At 31.6% G+C, this 11991-nt stretch overlaps 1 pseudogene; it reads left to right on the plus strand.

Annotated features, from left to right (window-relative positions):
- Nucleotides 1-10441: 10441 nt before the first annotated feature.
- Nucleotides 10442-11376, plus strand: LOC145613749 (serine/threonine-protein kinase WNK8 pseudogene; annotated as a pseudogene).
- The last annotated feature ends 615 nt before the right edge of the window (nucleotides 11377-11991 follow it).

Genomic DNA, 11991 nt, shown 5'->3' on the forward strand with positions numbered 1-11991 from the left:
ATAAAGGTTGGATTATTTAAAAATAATCAATATGTGGGTTATTTTGAGAGGATGAGCTAAAGGTCGGATAATTAACCAACTGATAAGCTAACCATAATGTAAAACATATCTTTGGCCGCAATTATTGCGATAATAATCAAGTTAACTCATTCTAATATTTTAGTAAGGGTCTATTCACATTAACTGACTGAGCTCAACTGAACTAAACTGAACTGAACTGAATTGATTGGAGTTGAAATGAATATTGTTTGAGAGAAGGAAATTAGAAGCTAAACTAAACTAAATTGAATGGAGCTGAACTAAACTGAAATTAAGTTGAAGTGAATAGGCCCTAACTCATAAAGGCATATAGATTTGGCAAATGAAAAAAAGTGCAAAGCAATGTTAATTAAAACATATTAGGGAAACCAGTAGTTGTTCAATAATTTAGATAGCCAAAATGAAGTCTATTTATCATTTAAATTCATGGATAATAGTGAATAGGTCAATATTCTAAAACTACTACGAAGTATTATGTAAGGATAATTTGTGTAGTTCTGTATGTAAAGTCAAAAAGATATATTCTCATAAGTGTACACAGAATAATCTACTTTTATATCATTAATTATGTACTACATACAAGTATATTTATTGAATGAGAATGCTCTAGTTGAGCAGAATTCACACAATAAAAGTATAAAACATGTTGTAGTGATCGTATTTTTCAAAAAATTTGTGTGAATTTTGGCATGCTATTCCATTATTATTTCTTCCACAAGCACTTCTTTTAAATGAAGGAAATGTATGCAACCCTCTTAATGTGTTGCCTACTAGAATTTTTGGGAATAAAAAGGAAGAAATCAAAAGAGTGCTGACTTCATTACCCACAAATTAGCAATTACTTAATGACACAATTAAGGAATTAGACAAACTAAAGAAAATTTAGTACACCTGGGTGTAACATATTCTTAGAATAATTTTTGGTCACTTAAAGATTAATAACAATATTCATTTAATCATTAAAAGTAGAGCTGTCAAAAACCGACCCGAATTGGTGAATCCGAACCGTTTCGAACTGTTTCGAAAAGGAACCGAACCGATAAGAACCTGTTATTTTAAAACCGTAAACCGACCCGACTCGATTTTTCAAAACCTGAAACTGAACCGATCCAAATATTTGAGAACCGTTAATGAACCGTACCCGCTATCAACCCGAACTGATACAACCCGAAACCGAGAACAACTCGAACCGAGTACTTCCGAACCCGATAGCAACCCAACCCATTGTAAACCGAAACCGTTTAAACCCGACAAAAACCCGATAAACCCAAATCGCTTACAACCTACAATCGATTAGGACCAAACCGTTTATAATCTGTAATAAGTTATGACCGAATGTAACTGGTTATAACCAACCCGTTTATAACCCGTTTGACCGTAGAGTTTTTTTATTTTTTTTATTTTTTTCTTTTATCGATAGTAAAACAGAAGGGTTTAATTTGAATTACGAAGTATTTGTATTGAATTGGTTTGGATTTGATGTCATTGAAACTCTTATGCTAAAATATTATCGTCTTTTTACGAGTAATGACTTATGGAACACTATATTGTATTAAAAAAAATCTGAATCAAAAGCTAAATGTAGATTTGTTATTATCATTTGAACCTGAAAACCATTATACAAAAAAGAAAGCTAAACAACAAATTAATCCTCCGTATGATCTACTGGAATAACTAATTAAAGAATGTTGAGGATATACCAGAAGATATACGTTAACGAAACCCGTTTAAAACTGGCTAATCAGTTGTCTAACCGACTGAGTTCAACTCGAACAGATTATGACCTGAACCGATTACAACCCGACCCGATTAGGACCCGATATGTTTTGACCCAAAATCCGTTTTAAACTAACAAACCCCATTTTTAAACCGGCTGAATTAAACTCGAATCGATTATGACCCGAACCAATTATAACCCGACCCGATTAGAACCCGACTTGAAAAGAAATTGTGATAAAAATAAACCAAACCGAACCGACCCGAAAGTATTTAAAGCCGACCCGAACTGACCCGATAATAATTCCAACCCGTTAAAAACCGACCCGTTATAAATCGAAAACCGAAAAACCGAACCCAAAACCAAACCGAAAACCCGATTGACACCCCTAATTAAAAGCAAAAAAATAACTTAATTAGGTGCACCGTGCACCTGATGAGTTACATAACAACCTTTGAAGAATCAAATAAATACAAAGCAGACAAGGAAAACTTAATCTTGGGAAATTTGAGAACGAACTGAGATAATAAGCCACCAATAAATACGATTACACGTTTTCAATTCAACATGTGCGCCATGAAATTAAAAGCTCCCACTTTAAAATTCTCTCCATATACATCATAAGTGATTGAGATATATTGGAATTAGGCTCTCACTACATGATAACATCATACTCTATTATTACAAGCTAATAAGGTCTAACATGAGTATACTCGAACTCCAAGTTTATATATGAATTTATTTATCATGGGAGCATAAGTGTAAGTAATGCAATAAAAATGGATAAATTCGTTATTTGAAGTACAAATTCTTAAATAGACCTGGTTCACACTAATTTATTATGGACCAATAACATTAGAGAAACTATGGTTCTTTATTAATAATAATAAAAAAAAGTCACTATAATTAAATATAGGTCCCAAGTTTAAAATAAAAGTCATTTTGGTAATATATAGGCTATAAGAGGTTAATTTTTTTAATGAAAAATTTTATAAGGTCGATATAAATAATAAAAGTCACTATGTTAAAATTAGGGTCATAACGCCATATTTCAAGTTTACAATAATATTAAACGTTATACAAGTTTTAATAAAGGTTACTATGTTAAAAAAAAAAAAAAAAAGGTTACTATGTTAAAAATAAGGGTCACTATATTCAATATAATGTCAGTTGCGCGTGTATAAACTTCGGGTCCACAATAATCTACAAGTGTTTCTGTATTTGAAGTACCAGTTAAAGGCCCTATAATAAATAAAATTTGTATATCATGGATATTGACTTGGGCAGCCATCTGATTATACCTCCTTTGGGATCTTAACAATGAATGGGTTTTTCCTCCTTTAGAGTCCGGGTGCTTGCTTGGATTTAAAGGATGTTACTTGTAAATTTGACATAACATCTGCCACTCCACAGGCCCACAGTGGTTTTATGTGAGCAGATATGTTAAAGACTTTTGTAAGTGGCAACTCAATTTTTTGTTCATTACTTAATTATTTAAAAAGTCTTGTTTATAATGTTAATTACTTGACCTTAAGGGTTAACTGTTAGCAATAGGTTACTCATTGTTAATTAGTACTTCCTACATTACATAAGGTAAATTATAGTTATGTTCACTCTTATGTATTAGTCACATTGTTCAAAAAAAAAAAAAAAAAAAAAAAAAAGTCTTGTTAGTCGAATCGGATCCTCTCAATGGTGTATTAGATTTAACTCTATAATTTTAAATTAAAAATTGGTACAGAGGTATAATTAAATATAATGTGAATAATAAATCCAAGTGCATTGATAAGCGTCTCTATATGAAACTAGTTATCTAACTTAGAACTCATCATGTCTGTCCATCTATAATATTATTATCACCTTTATAATTTTCTTTTTTATTATTGTCGTAAAAAGTTCTAGACTTCATAATGACCTAAAAGAAATATAAAGTAGAAAATTTTATGTTCATTTCACTTTTCACACTGCATGCGAGACCTACATAACATAATGTCTTCTCAAGTAATTATTCCATTAAACATGCTTTCGTCAATTATTACCACTTTTGCATGATATAATTATAACAACATACTTAGATTAAACTATAGTTTTGCTTCATTTTCTTCATATTCTACAAACCAAACACAAACACCAAAAGAAGAACAAAGTTTTAATACATGGAGAAGTGCAGATCATATCCTAACTATGGAAAATTTGAGGTGCAATTAGAAGGTAATAATGAAATAAAGAGGTCTTCATCTAAAGCTTATAATTTCAATGGTCCAAGCAATAAGCTTGGATCGTGTTCGGGTTTTTCGATTAACAATGATCCGGAGAGTAAGAGGAAGAAAAGGGTTGCTTCTTACAACATGTTTTCTGTTGAAGGTAAGCTGAAATCCTCAGTTAAAAGCAGCTTCAAGTGGATTAAGCATAAGTTCACCGATCCAAGTTACGACGGTTATGAAGATTAATGTAATTTTATTGGTGAATGGTGATATTTACTTGTATTTATGCTTTTTTTCCCATATAAAATTAGGTACATGTTTAATTTAGTACATGTTTTAGTTTATCAAAATTAATGAAGGAAGAGATGACACTTTTGTTTTTCAATACACGTATGATATACTAAATGTATAATATTTCCTTTTTTGATAGCTATTTGATGTTGAGATCACCTACTAGTAACAATTTCATTAAATTATTGAATATTTAGCATACGCTTATGTATATACAAATTAACTGATTAATAGACTTGTTCAATGGGCCGGACGTAGCCCGGGCTGGGCTTTAATTGAATGGGATGGTCCTGGTCAGGATCAAGGCCGCCATAAAACGGGTCAGGTCGGGTTATGGGTCACTGAACCCGTACCATACGCTTAAGTACATACAAATTAAGTGATTAATAGACTTATTCAACGGGCCAGACTTGGCCCGAGTTGGGCTTTAATTTAATGGGCTGGTTCGGGTCAGGGTCAGGGTCAAGGCCAATATAAAATGGGTCAAGACAGGTTATGGGTCAGTGAGCCTGGTCCAGTGCGGCTTATATAAACTTTGAAAACAGATAACAACCAGTTAAAAGATGATATGAACCTATTAATGGGCCTTATAAAGGGCCTTCATTGGCAAATGTATTAACATGAATAACATCTGTTTGATTTTTTTTTTTTCAAATTTAAGGTTAAAAAAAAAAAAAAAAGAAAAAAGAAAAAAAAGAAAGCAATTACGAGTACTAGTTTACTACTTGTATTCAAAGAAAAACTACTCGTATTTAAAGAGGAAAATAATAATAATAATGATAAAAACGTACAAAATTTAGTGTATATAATTTATAGGTTGGAAGGTAAACTTAAGTGATAATTTAAACGAATCGAGCCTTAGATCTACTCTTAAATATTTGATTATTATATAATTAAAGGAAAATATATTACCACGGCTTTACTTAAGATGACACAATCACACACTAATAACATTGAAATTGATGTGAAGGTGCCAGTTATACTAATATCATTTGCTTATTCGGGTTTTTTTTTATTTTATTTTTTTTTTTTTAAGGAATGGTAATCTATCTGATTTGTATTTATTTTTATTGTTTTTGAAGACTAGCAGTTACACTTAAAGATTTTTTGGCGTTTACTATTTAGATTTTAGGTCCTTATGATATATTTGCACATCAGTTGTACAAGTTTGAGTGGCGATTATAACACGAGGGAAAAAAACTCCTTATGTTTTCCATCAATTTGTTTCAATTGTATTAATCGAGGTAAAAAAAATCTTGTTTAAAATGCGATTATAACACGAGAAAAAAACATTGTGAAACAAGTGATAAAAATCAATTACTCCATATTTAAAAATCAATTAAAATTCAGCAATGTTCTTTCATTCAACCACGTATAACAATCTAACTAAGCAATAAATGCACAAAACAACCATCACTAACACACAATTATAACAAGCTAAGTAATGAAAATTAATACACAAGCTGACGCACACCATGCACTTAACACTAAAGTATCTTCACAAACATATACCTTGAATTAAAGACAATTTGTAATCTTGACATAAACAAAAGAAAATCAAGAAAAGGACCTTAACCATGTTGGTTTCGTCATCTCTGCAAGAAAAGGGTGCTTCAAGAGAGCACTCGCCGTTGGTCTCTTAGACGCCTTAGCCAGACACTTTTGAATGAACTTCCTAGCCATTCTGTCTTGCACAAGGTACAGAGCAACCGGCTTAACAATAACACCCGACTTAATCTTTGCCAAAAGTTTAATTTCCGAGTAAGAACTCAAAACTTATTGTTCTAACCATATCAATGCCATCAATAATAATCCTCAAAGTAATAGATATCGATACATCCTCATGTAACCTGACTTCTGTAGGCGGCATAACACGGCATTAGTAACCTGAATACGAAGATTATCTTGTAGGAAATACGGCGATAAAAAATTGGTGTGGACAGATTTTAAGTGCGCTACATAAGCTATCACATTCAAAATCTGTCGACACCAATTCTTGACCGCAGCATTATTATCTTCAGACTTGTCAACCCAAGATTCATAGCAATTAACTATATTTGTTTTCATGATTTCAAAACCAAATCTAAATAGAGATAGAACAAGGATGATTGGTATGCAAGTGAATAACGTAATATAAGAGTTTATTAATTTTGAAGAAAAGTAACATAGGATGTCATGTGACGATGAAAACGAAAATTATGATTTCAAGAGTAATTCTAAATTTCTAATGGTTATATATATTTATAACAATTTGGGTGAAGTCGGTAATCAAGAAACTGAAAATACCATTTTATTAAGATATATTTTAGGAATATATTGATTTGGTGAATATTTTATTTTTATTCACTACGAGTAGGATATATTTTCCCGTAATTATCTCTAGTTTCTTTTGCTAACGGTACACTTTGGTTAGGCTTAGGAAACCAGACTACTTGTGTTAAATTTCGAAACAATATGAAATGCGCCTGGGCAACCCGAACAAGGAGGAGGAGAGTTGGGTCCACAAACAAGGCTTTGAAGCTTCCATACTAAAACCAATTGGCAATAGTAGGAGGTACTCCTCTACCTTATAAAGTGAAACTATCTCTCCTCTTTCTCCAATGTGGGACACTCATAAGTGGGCTACAATGGGATTCAACACTCGCACTCACTTATGAGTGTCCTTAGAACTTCAGAGCTAACTGGATAAGGCCAGATCAATAATCCTCTTAGGGGCTGGACATCCCGTCGAGGTAAATCCTTATCCAGTAGCGATTAAATACCCAGTTTAGAAGAGACCCGCAACCCGGGCTCTGATACCATGTTAAATTTCGAAACAATATGAAATGGGCCTGGGCAACTCGAACAAGGAGGAGGAGAGTTGGGTCCACAAACAAGGCTTTGAAGCTTCCATACTAAAACCAATTGGCAATAGTAGGAGGTACTCCTCTACCTTATAAAGTGAAACTATCTCTCCTCTTTCTCCAATGTGGGACACTCATAAGTGGGCTACAATGGGATTCAACAACTTGTAATCTTGTATCATAAATATTCTGCTCCGTGGATCAGTATCTTATTTTACATATTTCTTGATTTCCACATTAATAAATTTCTTTGTAAAATGAAATCAAATATTGTATTTTGTTTTTGAAATATTAGAAACTCAATCTACGATGTACTGTTTCATTAAGTAAGAAAGGATAATTCAATTCTATGTCTTAACACTATTAGTTTTGATGCTAGTCATTTTAATTACTTGTTGTTACTTTATGGGAAATTCCCTGTTTCTCATGGTGAGAAACGAAATTTGTTTCTCATGGGGGCATTTTCGTGAATAAATCAACAGCTTTTTAAATATTATTGGCTCCACAGTTGAATAAAGTTGAAAATGTTGTTGATTTATTCACAAAAATGCCACCATGAGAAACGAATTCGTTTCTCATCATGAGAAACGAATTCGTTTCTCATCATGAGAAACTGGGGCATCCTCTTACTTTATGACTCTGTAGTTTCCAATATATGTATCATGTTTGAAAGGTGGAAAGTATGTATCTTTGTCTGAGTAATTTAGCAAAGCTCTTCTATACAAGAAAATGAATCAGGTTTCTCAAAAAAAAAAAAAAAAAAAAAGAAAAAAATGAAGCAGGAGAACGACACCCAAAAATGCATGTTCATTCAATCTAAAAAGATATAGTATTTTGTTTTGACAAAAATTGTGTTTTACCAATTAATCATATGTAATTTTGGATTAAGGTATTAATTTTCTAAGTTTAAGTTTTACGCTACTAATTTTGTCTAGTTTAGTATACACTAGATGTAAGCCCGTACGATGCACGGTTTTTAAATATTTCATTTTTGAATAGTTTTTTTTTTTTTTTTTTTTGTTTGTAATTTCTTAATATTTTTTTTTTTTATTTTCTATTCTATTATTTTAACATTATTTTAAGATAAAATATTTTGTTAAGTTTTAAATTATTCTTATTCAAATTTCACGTATATAGAACTTGAATTTATAAATTGAAATAAATATTATCTCATTCATCGGATAGTTAGATAAAATCATTAAATCAAAATATATTTTTTAATTTCTAATTATTTGTTAAAATAATATAAATCCTAATGTAAAAGATAACATAATAGATAATCTTTGTTTTTTTTCATTATTTAAATTTTAAATTACTATTTTTTGTTTTCAATTCTCAAATTTCATTTGTTAACTTTTTTCTTAAATGGCGACTAAAAATATAAATTCTAAATTAATATATAAATCTTATTTTTCATTGGTCGAAATATTACTTTTGCTTATGTGGCGTGCGATGCACGAATTTTCATATACATTTTGTATATAAATATTTATTTGGTGATATCTTAATTGTTTTCTTGCATTACAAGTTTTAAAATTTTTGTATGAAAATATCATATCATCAGATATTTACATAAAACCATTAACATCAAATGATAATTTCTATTTTTTAAATATCAAAATATAATTTTTAGTTTTTTAAATAATATAAATCCTAATATCTAAAGATAATTTTTAGTTTTGTAACAAATAAAAATGATAAAATTTAGTGTTTTTAAATAATTAAAATCCTAATAAATTACTATTCGTCGTTTTTACCTACGTGGCAAAAATTTAAAATTTCATTCGTCACTTTTGTTTAGGTGGCGAGTGAATTTTTTAATTCTAAAATAAAATAGAAATCTAATTTTTAATTGGTCGAAAATATACCTTTTCTTATGTGGCGCTCCCAATGCTCTCCAAAAATGCCTACTTTATTTATATATATATTAGATTTGATATTATATTTGTTGGGGTGTTCATCCCAAGTCCCACATGGAAGGAGTAAGGAGGTGAAGAGCTCCTTATAAGTGAGTGCACACTCCAAATAGTATGAGACCTTTTGGGAAGGTGCCCAAAAACAAATCTGTGCGGGCTAGGCCCAAAGCGGACAATATCATACTAACGTGGAGTGGAGTGTGCGTGTGACCCGTCAAGGTGGGTAACCCGGGCCCAAGTTAAAAAGTTTAGAGCTACTTACATATTATTGTTTTAATTTTACAAAGTATTTATATCAAATAAAAGTTAAATTTTATCAAATGGCAAATTAAGGAAATCTATTTTTTAATTTTTGCTTTAAAAAATCAAGAAAACCCATTTTATATTTCTTGATCTTGACTACCGACCTAACTAACTTCCCTATATTCCTGGCTTACGTGTAACTAACTACCACAACCCTTTGGTTATAAATATTTCAAAATTATCATCAAAGATATTTATTTCATTTTAGTTAACCATATCTTACATGCCTTTGTCAATGAGCAATTCTTAATGTCCGGCCTCCTGGGTTCTCAAAGTTAAATATTTTCGTACCTCAAATTCTTTTGACACAAAAGTTGTCTTGGGAATGAGTTTTACATGGAGGTCAATCTTGAGTGTAAGAAATGTGATTGAAAAAGGGCAAGGAATTGAAGGAAAATAATTGGAAAACTATTGTCCATTGTAATGACTACTCGTTATAAAAACATAGACTTATAGAAATGATGTTAGAGATTAGAAGCCAAATCTGTGCAAGAAATTGAAGCAGGAGAACAAGAACCAAAAATGCATGTTCATTCAATCTAAAAAGATCGAAAACATACTTTCAGAAAAATAATTTGTAACTACTGATTCATTTATCTATGCATTGTGCACGGCCATAGACAGAAGCTAAGATTATACATGCATGTCAAGTGTATTCGCTCGCTTGCCGTCACCAACTAATAGTATATTAAAGCTAATAATATAGAAACCTAACGAGTAATGACATAACATCAGTCTAGAACTTAAACATGGAATTAACCACTTTGCAAATTAGTCCAAATTGAAATTTTAGTCCATAATTACGTATTGTAGACGGTAAATCAGTCATTTTTTTTTAAAAAAAATATTCAATTTCTTGTAAAAAAAAAAAATAATAATAATAAATTGGGCAAAGAAATTTATTAATGTGAAAATCAAGAAATGGTATTTTTGTTTCTTGATTACCGACTTCATCCCAATTGTTATAAATAGATATAAAACCATAATTCTCATTTTTATTGTCACATTCCACCATACTTTCTTCAATAAAAAACAAACTCTAACGTTACTCACTTGAATAACAATTATCCTGGTTTAGTTTCAATTTCTTTTTTCATTAAATTCTATCTCTATTTGAGTTCATCAGTCATGGCTTCAACTTCACAGGGAGGTAACATCGATTTCGAGACATCTTCGAGTGGGCGGTACATAAGGTACGTACAACAAGATCATTGGAAAAGGTACTACGAAAATAGCTTACAAAAGCTTCGATAGGGCACTTGGTATGGAAATTGCTTGGTGTAAAACAGAACTAACAGAGGATTTGTTACAAAACAAGGAATTTCTTGAGCTTTTTATTGGCAGAAGGTGGTCTAATGAAGTTATTGGATCATGAAAATATAATAAAATGCTATGATTCTTGGGTTGATGAAGAAGCGAAAACCATTCACATGATTACTGAGTACTTTCCTTCAGGAAATTTGCTGCAGTATCTCAGAAATTATCATCATAAACTTGAAGGTAATGCTGCAATCAAGAATTGGTGTAAACAGATTCTGAATGCGATTGCTTATCTACACAGTCAAACTCCGTCGATTGTACACCGTGACATTAAGGCCGAAAACATCTTTATCAATGGGAAGACAGGCTGTATTAAACTTGCAGATTTTGGTTTCGCGCTGAGTCTTGAACAGGGGACCTGTAGCCAGAAATATGGCACACCGCGTTACATGGCACCAGAGATTCATGAAGGAAAAGGTTATAATCAGTTGGCTGACATATACTCTTTCGGAATGTGCGTACTAGAGATGTTCACTGGCGAACCTCCTTACAGCAACTGCAGTACACGAAGCGGGTTTTTAGCGTTGGTTGAGGCCGGTATTGAGCCCCCAGAACTATGCAAAGTGAAAGGTGATGATGCTTTCCAGTTCATTAGTAAGTGTCTGGCTCCTGCATCTGAAAGACCCTCAGCAATTGAGCTCTTGAATGACCCGTTTCTTGCACCGACTTTTCGAAGCATTCTAACAGCAAGATTTCTGAGTCTTGTACGCTTTGTACACAGGGTTTGTTCTTGCTTATTCTGAAAGTGCTCCATACCACGATACTACCGTGTGATTTGCTACTCTATTACTTGTTATTAGTCAATTCTTATAATTTTTTTTATTCATTTTTAGTCAATTAGAGTATAGATAAATGCATATGAGGCGTTTATAGGTTCGAGTCAAATTTTTAATTGACATTTGACAGTATATGAGTATAATGTCACTATTGCATTGTACTAGGATGTGTAATCAAACAGTCAAACTTGCAATTTTTCAAATAATATAAAGGAAATGCCAATATTAGTATTATACTAATTCTGTTTTATTTCTTTTTGCAATCCCACCCCCCTAATAAATTAACCAACTTATAATAACGAGAATGACGAGCAAAGGCGTGGGCTAAAATATCCCGTGCCTCCTTACAATTAAAATTAAAAACTTGAACCCTTTTATTTTATTTTTCTCACGATTTGTCTAGTCGGCCACATTACAATATACGTAGTATATAAACAATAGGAATAATTAACCCTAATATTCCTAAATATCCTAAGGGCTTGTTCATATGTACTGAGCTGAACTGAACTGAACTGATTGGAGCTGAATTGAGCTGAAATGAATATTTTATGTGAGAGGGAAATTAAGAGCTGAACTGAACTA

Source organism: Chenopodium album, chromosome 25 (assembly GCF_948465745.1).
Source record: "Chenopodium album chromosome 25, dcCheAlbu1.1, whole genome shotgun sequence".
Lineage (NCBI taxonomy): Eukaryota > Viridiplantae > Streptophyta > Magnoliopsida > Caryophyllales > Amaranthaceae > Chenopodium > Chenopodium album.